This window comes from Cygnus olor, chromosome 3 (genome assembly GCF_009769625.2).
Source record: "Cygnus olor isolate bCygOlo1 chromosome 3, bCygOlo1.pri.v2, whole genome shotgun sequence".
In the NCBI taxonomy this organism is placed as follows: Eukaryota; Metazoa; Chordata; class Aves; order Anseriformes; family Anatidae; genus Cygnus; species Cygnus olor.
This window is the reverse complement of record NC_049171.1, coordinates 83,092,692-83,105,326: the sequence shown is the minus strand read 5'-3', so window position 1 is coordinate 83,105,326 and position 12,635 is coordinate 83,092,692. Positions and strand designations below refer to the sequence as shown.

General features: G+C 41.2%; 1 long non-coding RNA gene across 11 annotated transcripts in view; it reads right to left on the bottom strand.

Annotated features, from left to right (window-relative positions):
- The window catches only part of LOC121067200, a 43,075-nt gene extending 30,989 nt beyond the window's left edge, over positions 1-12,086 (bottom strand). For 2 of the 11 annotated variants that reach the window (XR_005818160.1, XR_005818151.1), the window contains exons 1-2: positions 11,446-12,083; positions 2,519-2,656 (exon numbers count right to left, since the gene is read on the bottom strand). This is a non-coding gene — a long non-coding RNA (uncharacterized LOC121067200). Of the gene's footprint in view, positions 1-2,518; positions 2,657-6,414; positions 6,551-10,860; positions 11,037-11,445 lie in introns of all 11 variants that reach the window. The other 9 variants (XR_005818155.1, XR_005818156.1, XR_005818158.1 and 6 more) reach the window with 8 other exon arrangements.
- Between the last annotated feature and the right edge of the window lie 549 nt (positions 12,087-12,635).

Sequence of the window (12,635 nt, the reverse complement as noted above, 5' to 3'; positions counted from 1 at the left end):
AAGTGCCAAGAAAAAGGAAGTACATGCACATGTTGATTAAAGACACCAAAAAATCTTTGTTACTATACACAAAGACGAGAAAAAGCAGAATGCGGGCATTACGGAAAAAATATCTGAAAGGGGGAAAGGGTTTAAGTCATAATCTTCACTCCAACTTTGCCTTGGCATGTCCAAAACCAGGCTCTAGAGCCCAATTTTTCAAACCTCACACAACCTTAACACAAGCCTTGCCTCCAAACTTTCTGTTCGCTGTTGTCCTGGAGTCACGCACCAGACTGGCGTGCCAAGCTAGGCAATAACAAGCTAGTCAAAACCACAGACAACTTCAAACCACATATCCCCAACTTTACCCTCCAGGTGCCCTTCAGCCACAGAAAGGGTCTAACCTAGGTGCTGACATCTTGTGACATCTAAGTGCTTGAAGCTCACTGCTGTATAGGATTAAATGAAGACAAGAAAACCTCTCTGAGGGTGTGACTTTGGCATTGCATTGTATTCTATTTCCCTACACAACCTAAGAGTAGCAGGAGTCCTTTGTAAAGTTTGCAGGGCAGGAAGGGTATGTACTATATGAGTTTACTACTGTACTTTCTCTGATGGGGTGAAATCTCAAATAGAAAAACCTGTCTAAACTTATTTTGAAAACTGCATGGCCAGCTTATGCAGTAGCTAGATATGTGGCAAGGTTGCAGTGTTACTCTCTAAGGAGAATACAGTAAATATGCTTATATTTTTTGTTTAATTCCAGCATTGCGTAGTCTCCAAGCTCTACTACGAGAAGTATGGTAACTTCATTATCCTTCCTATTTCAAACACAGTATTTATCACAGATGTGTACAATACAGTGGCATAGCTTAGGCCTGTTATATAGGTCAGTATCTGCAATGCACATGAGAACATAGTTTGCCACTGCAAAGGAGACTGGCTGCAAAATCTATTTTGGATAACCCAATTTATATTTAAGGAAATCAATGTGTGGTCATTTCTAGAACTGTGAATAAGGCAACTGCTGCATGCTTGTATATTTGATGAGTTTTATTATACTATATCCTTATATGAATGCCTATGCAGTGTAAATGCTTTAATATCAGATACTGAATTTTTTAACACATTATTTTCTAAATGATGCTACGTTTTACTGCATGTTTGTCCATTTTCTGCATTGGTACAAAGCGCAAGCAGGAAGACACAAGATTTTAATAACTCACACAGCAGTTCTTCATTATAAAACTACGTTCTTATGTAAAGACTTTTAACTTGGCAAGAATTGTGCTTCCTTTAAACAATGGGCTTGGTTCATAGCAATACCTGTGTAATTAACGTTTACTTACTTAAAAAGTCACCAAGTACATGGGGCTATTGACTGTGATGCAAACCAGTATGACAGTACATTTTAATACCTTTGAAAATGTACCTCATCTGCACTTGTTAGGAAAACAGATGACCTGTCCTGATTCAATTTGAAAGCTGATGTTCTAGTTTAAAACGTCCAAAACTGAGCAGTTACTGTGTTTCATGCTGCAGGATGGTAGGCAACATAGAAGATTATTTTTTTTTTTGAAAAACAACTTTTTCTTGAACTTAATGAGTTCATGTTATTGTCTGTGAGCTGGGCCCACTGTTTACAGCGTTACTATATGTAACGGAAGGTCAATGTACTTAACTGAGCAGATTACTTCTTTGGAAGAAAAAAAAAAAGAGGCTGGCTTTGGTTTTGCTGGGATTTTGGGGGGGGGGGAGGGGGAAAGGCGTTGTTGCTTGGTACAGAAGAGTGTTGCTGCTGTACCAGTACATTTTAAACATAAGGAAATCACTGGCTGAAAGACCAATGGTTAAAATAGCATTGTCAGTATTTCAAAGTGGGTAATATATTATTGTGCTGCAAACTAAGTTACCAATGATTCAACACTAAATGAAGAAAAAAAAGCAATGCATTAGTTTAAAGCTATGTAAATATTTATTTTAATGCCGCAGCGTCATAGCTGTCATTTTTCACTGCTTTGATATCCAAGGATTCCTACTACTACACGAATGTATTTCACAAGCTTCATTTTTCAGTTTCAATACTTTCATTCAAAGCAAAGTAACTCCTATTTCTTTGTACTGCACTGAAATAAAAGAATCTCGTTTCAGTACATAATGCTTTTCCTATTTTCTTTGTGTTCCGTCTCAGTCAGTTTGTTTGTATGAGCACCAAATCCCAGCCCCAGCCCTCAGTCTCCTGTACTCCCCAGACTGGAGGCACGCCCCAACAGACAGCTGGTGCCTCCAGCCGAGACGCACAAGGGATGCGCAGCGCTGGCACACCTCTGTCACCTCCACAGCTGCTGGAACACAGGTCTTCTGTATCGTGTTTCAGGCTTCAGACACACATACCACGCCTGAACCACATTTTTAGGCACATCAGTCTCTCCATCAATCATGTTCACACTAAACGGACCCGGCCTATGAAGCAGTCTTGTTGACTATGTCTATATCAGTAAAGAGAACAGGGGCACAGTACAAGCTTGAACAGTACCTCATGTCTTAGCCGCGTTAGCATTCTCTGCCTTCCTGCTGGCCCACAACCAGTGCTCTTCCAGACTGCACTCAGATGAAGCATACTGGGGCAATACATACTGGTGACCGTCCTTGGTGCAGTCTGGCCACAGGTCCCCTGGGAAGAAGAGGGAAAGCACAGATTAGGCAACTGTCAATTGGCATCACTCAGCTATACAGCCAAGGCACCACTCCTCGCCTCTTTCACGCGTAGATGTGACTATTCACATTCCTAAAATTACACTGGCCAAATCTGAACCTGTCAGATTCCTGGTGTTAGGCAAGGGCAGCCTTCTCCAGGACACCATTTACCTGTGAACACTCCAACCCAGCAGGGAATTCCATTTTTTCATTTCCAATTCATCCCTGACTAAACAGGACAATCAATTGCTGTTCAATAGCTACCAACTGTCCCATTACTCAAACCAGAAAGAACAACGTTTATCAGAGATCTTGTAATACCAGGAAAAAAAGCTGAAAAGAAGCAAAGAGCTTAGCAGTGCTTTTTAAGTTCTAGAAATCATTAAAACTGTCTAACCTGATCTCTGCCAAAGGACAAGGCCATAGAGCCTCACTCTGCACTTCAAGCCCCAATCTCTTCTTGGGGTTGTTTCTTAGACCAGCAGGAGTCTAATTACAAAGGGGGAATTAAAACAAGATTTTATGTAGGGTAATGAAATTGAAGCACCTGAAGATGCTGCAGTAAGCTGATCAGCTGGTACCAGTAAGGGAGATATTCACATGGCTTAGATTCTTTTTATTTCTTGTACAGGAAACAATTCATCTGAAAGCAGCTACTTCAGTAACAGCACAGCAGCAGATACAATTTCTACATTAACTAGTAATTATTCTTGCACAAAATAACCCGCAAAAATGCGTGTGTCTGTACTGGCATTTCATACAGGCAAGTAACATTAAGTGCAATAATGTACAGCAGAGTTTTGTACTTGGACAATTGCATAGGATGATTTAAAAGGTGTAATAGTTTCTTCTCCCTTATGTTTATTATTTCCTCTGAGTATTACAGAACAAGAAGGCTTGTAGGCCCATTGCACATCAGCCTCCCTCCTTTGCTCCCTCTCATGCATTCAGTTCTAATGCCCCACCTCAATCCCAGCATAGTTTGTTCTGGGATGTAGCCTGGAATGATAGCACAGCCTAAGTTAATTTATGTAGTAGTATACTATATGGCCCAGAATTTTATTTGCTGTTCTAATTCAATATAAAGTAAGGTTTTCAACCTCCCACCATATCTGAAAGAGCTGTAAAGCATTTGAAAATTTAATATACAAAAGGAAAAAGACCTGTAATATATGATAGCCCAGGTCCCCTCCCATGTCCTAAAACCTGCATTACAAAAACAATAATGATACTAACAAAAAACCTCTACCTAAAGACCACACTTTTCCTGCTTAGGAGGGTAAAGCCTGTTCCAGCAAGGGGTGCCACTGTGCACAAAGAACAGAAGGGTTGTATGGATAGAAGTGGACAAAGGGTGTCTATGGAAATGGGAAACAGGTGTTGTAGAACTGCCTAATCTGCTTTCCACTGAAGCGTGGGCTAGATGAACTACAGGAAAAGCAAAATGGGGACTGAAAAACAGCAAGGAAGCTGACTCCAAACTTTTCAATACTTCAGATAATTTATTTGGAAGATCCCGTAGACAAAAATGTCTATTACACTAATGCCTATTTCTAATGGGCATCTTCTTGACCAGCAAAAGGCTACAACTCCTGATTTTCCTAACAACAAGAATGGTCAACAACCAATACTTACACAGACCACCATGCTTTGCGCAGGACATTCCCCTTCTCCAGTACACTCACACTAAGATCCTACTTTGAAACCGAGGAAGCAGGGCCTATGCTAGATTCTCACTTCCCAGGAGAGTGACACAGCCACCCGGATTTTCTGTAGCAAAGAGTGCTCTCACATTCTCTTAAGCCCACAGGAGTCCTAAACAGAGTAGCACAAAAACCCTTTTCATCTAAAACCCTTCTAACAAGCTCTAGTGCCGAATAATTTGCTGTATGGAGACCAACTCATGTTCCCTGTAGTCTGAAAACGGGAACACGCAAAGCACCCAATAAGCTTAAATGGAAAAGGTAATGACTGACAGGAGATGAGAGGAAGCAGAACTCTGGAGGTAACTGCATAACCACCACTCTCAGTTGCATGAGCTTTTGTAGAAGCTGGTTGTCATTTACTAGAAAGGAGGCTTTTGACTGCGTCAGTTGCAGCGAGGTAAGTCATTGCTGGGCAGACTCTGCCCACACTGTTTCACATACAACACTAACGTCATTCCTCATTAAATGCAACAGGAGTGACCAGTTCAGAACAAAGACAGAACCAACTCCCGTGAAAAAAAGTCCTACCTCAATTCCAAAATGTCCCCATTTTATTACAACAGTATCACAGGCTGGTTTGGGTTGGAAGGGACCTTAAAGACCACCTGGTTCCACCTTCCACCAGACCAGGCTGCCCAAAGCCCCATCCAGCCTGGCCTATTCTATCAGGCCACACTATTCTACTTGAGTATTTACTATTTAGTGCCTCTGTTTAATAAAAAATGAAGTACACTTATAACTAAAACTCTGCATCTAGGAATTCAATATTCAACATGTGCAGCTTCGTAATAACCATATGGAGTAGGAAACTAAATCTCACTCCTGCTTACCAACAATAGCAACTTTAATTGCTCATTATATGCTGTATCACGAAGAAGGTAGCGTGCAAAAGACAAAACCTAAATTTAGCTACTGATACCTGTTTTCATCTTAAATCCCCTTTGCAAGTTGCCATTCTCTCCATAAAGATGCAACCTGGAAATGTTTAGATACATTCTAGGGGTAGACAAAACAAATTTCATCTCAGTAAGCTGAGAAGAAACCAACTCAGTGTCCTAGCTCTGCTACAGACACCACCACTGGATGACCTGGATCTGCACAGAGGCCCTGACTTACTGACCAGGAACCAATCTGACCCCATTCCCTGCCCTTGCTAGCAACCAACTTGCTGACATAGATGGGTCCTTTCTCCACTTGGAGTCCTATGCAATAAAATACAATGAACAACTGCTTCTTATGCGGCTGCCCCATCCTAAGTAGGACACATTTCAAACATAATGGCTCATGTTTACTTACAATACTGTAACATTTTTTAAAGGATATATCCTTCTCAGACATGATCTTCATCTCCAAAAAAGCATGTATCTTGTAAGATACAGCACTGATCCCCAAAGGTGTTGACTTCAACCCAGAGGAGTTCAACTCCAGAAGAGAGTCCTCTGCTAACCTCTGATTAATTTTTGAGTACCAAATTTCTCACTGAGTAATAGATACATATGTAAACAATACACTGCAGTGGAAGACACCCAGCAAGAGAAGGCACACGTAACTGAGGAAAAGCAACTACAAATCAGCCATGGTATGCTTTTGGTTGGTGCTGACACCCTCGGCAGCAAGTAACATAAAACGAAAAACCCACCCTTTTTCTTTCATACCCTGGTTTCTTAACAGTATGTTCTTCAAAGGAGCTGAAGGGCATAACATGCTAATAACGTGTTGTGATGGTCCTTCTCTGGAAAATGACTCCTGAACTGTGTATACCTGTTGACCCAACACAAAACTGAGCACTTAACTCTAAATATAGTCAGGTTTCAAGCTGCTTCTGCAGGCTACAGTAATCCAGATCAAGGGAACCATATTACAGACTTCACCAGAGAGCCAAAAAAATACACATCATGGGTGTTTGGCTCATTACAGTACATATTCCAAATCACTCCTATAGTCTCACAGCCAATAGTAAAACAATCCCCCCAGTATGATAAACCAGTCTGGAAGAGGCCAAAGGAATCACCAAACAGCAATAACCTACTTCACAGTGCTCTCATGTCTTATTTTGTTTCCTCTGCACAAGGTGCTATTTGGAGACAGAAGAGGGACTGCTTTCTTCAGCCCCTGCATAGCATCATTCAGCCCTGCAGTCTTCATGATATGTATGCTAGATAATGCTAGGATGAAACCACAAAGCAGGTTTCAGTACCAAAAGGTCATATTCCAGTCACTACTCTGTATCCTTACAATGGTTATAGCCATTATCAAACCAGCGTGGCAGTAAGTTACTAAATAGGTTTTACTGCTGGTGTAATGTAACACTCCCAAAGACTATGTTCAGTCTGCACACGGAATATTAACACAGCTGCTTCAAGGGGTTTATGAGCTATCAGAAAGGTCACATCTTGTGTAGCAGAATCAGCTGAAACAGGCTCGTTTTAAGGGCTTATAAATGCTTCAAGAACCTCAGCTCACACAAAACTGTCATACCAGTACAGTTCAAGAGTTTTGTAGGGACATGCTTAAGAACAGAACTGCTCATATAAACACATTTCTAATTAAAAGCACCATTTAAAGCAATGGGGTAACTCCAGCAAGCACCAAAGGTTCAACAAATTCATTCCTGTTCATCCTGATCAAGTATTTAGAGTTGAAAACATGACTTTCACAGATGGCTCTTTGAAAATGGACAGTAGTGGTATTAGCAGTACAGTAAGTATAGCAAGTACAGTAACATAGCTGTAACTTACAGACAAAATAAAGCAGCAAAGTCTATGCCTAGTGATTTTTCAGTCCAAAAATACAATCCCGAGCCCTTTCGGTTTTTACTAAAATGTCTTTGATCTACACGTACAGAAAACTGAGATGGATAAGGCTGGTGGCCTCCTGCTAAAAAACAGACATAAGCAATCAAATCGATCAAAGCAGATCAAAGTATTCCTATCTGTGACTACCATAACATCCTGCTGCACCTCAACTTTGATTTCAAATATCAAACTGACAGCAGAATCACCTTTTAAAACCATTATTTTTTTCTTTATCATAAGACCCAGTGAAAACTGTTGTTCTAAGTTATTGCAATGAATTCAGCCATGTCACAGGGCCCCCCAAAACAGCCAGATACTGCAACCTAATCTCTCTAACCCCATGTTTCTGTGCTTGTAGGGAAATGATGGAAGAAGAGTAAAAGCCAATATTCCATCACAGACCTATACTTTAACCTAAGCCTGTACTGCAGAAGTCAGCAGCTACACTAAAGGATGAAATTTGTCCCCATGCCTGACACTTTCTGCAGTTACAACACCTCACCAGAATTAGTGCTTCCACAGTGTTTTCCATATGCATTCTATAGCAAGCTGCTTGACGTGCATCTTTCTGCTTTGCAGTGACTTGATGGAAGTCATTCAAACAGGACAAGTCAAAAAACTATTTGCACTAGAGCAGCAAACTTTACAGTTTAGTGAAAGAGCAGCCGAAGAAAATAACCTGAATCCTTAGCTGCACCCTAAGTGCAAACAGTATAAAACAGGAAAACAAGAAAAAATAAGGAACTCAGAAGAAAGTTTTGGATCATTAAAATTCCTAGCCCAAGTCTGATCTCCCAGCAAGTTTCAAAAGAAAAAAGATTTCTTCAAACCCTCATCTTTGTGTACTGCCATACTGTCAGTCTGATAGCAACAGCAGCAATAAGAGAATAAATGCTTTATAAGATGAGGGCCTGCAACCACAGAACAGAAGCAGTAACATTTTCCCACTGGAACCGACAGCAACTCCATCCCAGATCACGCTGCTTTGGCAGACTTCAGCAAGCACTTGTAGGTATTCACTCCACCATTGTGCTTAAGTCCCAACATGCTTGGAGTCCCAAGCCTCCTCTAAGTTTCCTGAGCATAAGCAGGTTTCAGTATACACCTCTTTGTTCTCTGGCATAGTTTTTTCTGTTCACGACAACAACAAAAAAGCCACTGTCAAGAAGACAACTGCCTTCACAAGCACATTTGTCTGAAAGGTATCCTCTATTCCTAAAATTATGAAGAAAGAAGACAGTGACAGCTCCCAAGTAGGTAGGCTGCAAGTGTCCACTGCAAGAGAAAGCCTGTTTTCTGTGGCTGTGAAGAATAGGAATGACTAGATAAGTTACTATAAACACAGTAAATACGTTTCCAACTGCCAAGTCAGTTTCTACAACTGCACATATGCCTCAGAAGAAAGGGGAACAGGATCACTGTACCACACAGTGTATAAAACAGGCCTGAGCAAACTGAAATGCTGAAGCAGGAATGATTCCTTCATTAACTGAGATGGGATATTCACTGCTGCATTGCTGAGCGTTAACACCAGACTTGGTTCCCTGTTTCTGCTTTCATGTGGCTGGTGAACAATGCCATTTATTCAGTCAGGCCTAACCAGTCAAGACAGCTGCTTGTAACTGGATATGTCTGCAGATCACCTCACCAAGAGAAACATCCTCCTTGCTCAAAAAATATTCAGTATTGGAGATTATCTGTCTACACGTACTACATCAACAGAAAAAAAAAAAAAGTGTATTTACAATACAATAAAAGATGAAGTAAACACTTAAATTTTTAATAAGGATGAAACACTTCATAGATACTTTTTAAATGGTGAAATGTAAGGATCAGAATAGTCACAAAGAAACATGCTTTACAGGAAAATCTTTTAAAATGGACTGTTGCTCTTCTGAACTAAACGCAAAAAGATGTTAGAACAATCTAAAAATAAAACATAATGAGGAATAAAATAGCAAAATTATGATCTTTAGTACTTAAAGTCCATGTTGTCAGGAATGAGTGTTGCTGCCTTTGGCATACTGCAGCCAGACAAATGACATTAATAATAAACGCCAGAACTAGCAGTTCAAGCAAGATGGAACTTGTTCTGCTGCCATTTTCATAAGGAAGAAAGAGAAAAGCCAGCTCTCACAAGCTTTATTTATGTACCCTGTAATACTGCTTATATGCAATTCCACCAACTTTCATTACCCTGTTTTGAATTTGTTTACATGAGTAATGTGCAAGAGAGGTTTACTATCATTATGGCTTCTGGAACATGTACAGGAATTGAGCAGGAATTAATAGTTAAGAAATTAATGGGGTAATCAGGAGGTCCCATCTGGAAGTGAGAAGCCTTAAAAAGATACTGTCCAAGTGATCCCTCTGGGTTTTCTCCCCAGCTGATACTGTACGCCTGCTATGTACATAAGTGTCTCCTTAAAAACAAAGGTAGATTTTCTAACAAACACAACACCTGAGAAGTGTTCAGAGTACGCCCCCAACACTGACTGGTGTTTCCACAGGACCCATAAATGCTTACAAGCTACAAGGACCACAAAGGTTTCACTTTCCAGAGGCAGATGGTACAGTACAGTTCTGGATGGGTGCTTAACCCCTCAGGGCTAAGTATGGTAACAAAGAGAAACAATCTTCATAAATCCTCCTGCAAAGTTTTCACACCAGGGAGCTCTCAAGAGAAGTAGTAGTAGCAATATGGTAATGGAGACCTGTTCTGACTCAAGACATTTTCTGATCACATTTACCGTATTATGGAAGGCTTCCAAGCTGATTTGACTACATATATACACACTACAAAAGAAAAAAATAAGGATGAGAAGTAGTGCACATGCCATCAGTCCCTGGGCTTTTCCTGCTTCCATGAAAGGGATTAATCATCTCACTTGATTCCAACTCACCAAAAAAAATCTAGATGAGGAGCCAATCTCACAAAATGATCATAGAATCGTGTCCCTGTAAACAAAGACCAATGTCTAGGTCTCAGTTTCTCAACAATTCTCTGAACATTGTGCAAAACATGGCAACTTTTAATTTGCATTACAGCCTGCCCTCGTACAGCTTACTTAAGGTTCTCCCCTATTTTCTAATGTACAACAATCAACAAGGGCAGCAGAGAAGTAACCCGGAATCAGAGGTAGCCCAATACTCTACTACAAAAGTAAAGCAACATAGGCAACTGAGAAAAATGAGATTTTCAATTTCCCACCACAGAGCAGCATCTCCACTGCATGGGAGCCACATTCCTACCACATCGTGAGCTTCCAGGAAGGTGATCTGTGCTATTAAAAAAGCAACCACATTTCTACCTTTGCAGAAAATTCACCTCACATCCGCAATTACTTACTCACTTTATATTCACAGAGACACTTGATTCTCCTACTTAACTTAAATTGCTAAACACTACGTAGAAACATGGCTAAGGGCAGGATAATTGTTTTGTTCTAGTTTCATACATAAATGTACTGCTTTCTGGACATCAGCAATACATTCTAAATCCTCTGTTATCAACCACAAGGGCAAAAGGACAGGTGATGTTGCTCTAAGGCAATGACAAAAGAATACAAAATAACTTGCGATACTAATAAACTAAGACCAAGATATTCATTTAGCCACTGACCAGATCATGACCACTGGATCCTAGTTCTGCCTGTGAAGAGAGCAGCACAAGTACTTACCCCTGGAAAGTCACATGGGTTTCAACATTGCTGCTCTGCTGAGTCCGTAACCACCATAAATACAGCAAAATAATCACAAGCACCACATTGAAGCTTGGCAACGGACACTTCGGCTTGTTGTTTTGCAAAGACCAGTTACTGGCTCAAAGACAAAGACTGATCCAGTTTTTTTGCTTCTAAAATGGAAGTGTTAAGTTGGTTCAATGTCTGCAAAACCACCACATTGACAAAATGGAGGAAGCAAAACCAGTTAAACTGGAAGTCAACTCAGTTACGGGACATCAGGAGCCTGCAGGGCCTAATTTAATGGATCCAGTATTTTTTAGTTAAAGCAATCTTCATTTCTAGCACAAGTTAGGCTTGTGCTAATAAAAATCTAAAATACCCCTGAAATTATTTTCTGCACTGAATGATCTCCCACTGTATCACCTCTACTACAACAAGGACACTAAGAATATTAAACCCACTGCTTTAGGAAGCAAACATCTCTCCCCTAAGGTTTTGCCTGATTACCAACAGCTGTACAAAACGAACACAAATCATCCACGCCCCAAGCAAACAAAAGCCCCAAGCCCGCCACCTCACCTGTACCTGCTGGCAGATAGCCAAAAGCTCCCCCTCAGATGTCTGCTGCCTCTACCACACAGCCTGGACAATGAGCTGCCACCAGCAACCGGAGCAGAGGCGGCACACACCGCCTGGCCAAAGCCATCCTGTCGGCGCTCTCGAAGCTTCTGCGGCCGCGCCACTATGGGGTGGGAGCGGCTCCACCTCCCCTCACGGTCAGCCGCCATTTTGTGTGGCCTGCCCTAGCGTTGCCCAGCAGGTGGGCTCTGAAATGGCGGCCAGCGCGTCTGGCTGTGTCTTCATCGCATTCTGGAACTGTTCAGTCACAGCTATAGAGTCCTGGGAGGGAGAGCGAGAAATGCTTTGTTTTGGCTTTTTTTATTAATGTCCAAAAATGAAAGTCCTCAGTGCAGTGCTGCTGAAGCTAGAATAAAAAATGGGCTGATCTCACCTTCTTCTGGCTGTTGCTTCCTCTGTCAAGATACTGAAAAATGGCTTTTCTAGCAAAAATGTAGTGTAGCAAAAGAATAGCTTATCTTACAGTGTGGTTATTTGCCCTGCACAGGGCAGTATGTGTAATCTGCCAGCCCAGGTACGCCTGTCTCTGTAATATATCCATGCAATGAAAAAGCTTGGGTTCTGAATTACAATGGTAAACAAAGCAGAAAAATAAACCTGACCTTCAAAGCTGCAGAAATGGCAGCAGTGCTTTCTGTTTGATTTCCTAGGGAAAATGGTAATGGTCATTTGCCTTTAACACTCCTTTTGTGCTTACCTAGGAAGCACAAAGCAAGGTACAGCCATGTTGCCTTTCATGCCAAGGCATGAAAGACTTCTCCTGCAGTCTGAAGCAGCATTTGGGTCCTCTGCTGTCCCTTTCACAAGGCACAGCAGCAACAATTTCTCTATAGGACAGATTCCTTGTTTCTGGCAAGGATACACTCGTATTTTGTTTCTCTGGGAAAGAACAAAGGTGGCTTCTCTGCAGGGATTTAATTTTAGATCTCTTTTCAGTCCCCAGACATGTTCAGGCTATAGCTCTGGGCAACAGATTAATCCATAGGAAATAAACTGTAATGAAAAGCTGATATTGGTGAGGGCTGTTGCAACAAGCAGGAGGCTCTGGAGGAGCACAGTGAAAGGTGAACAAAGCACAGGAAAAACACTTAAGGGAAAAATCCTTTCTTGGCTAAGATAATATCGTATAT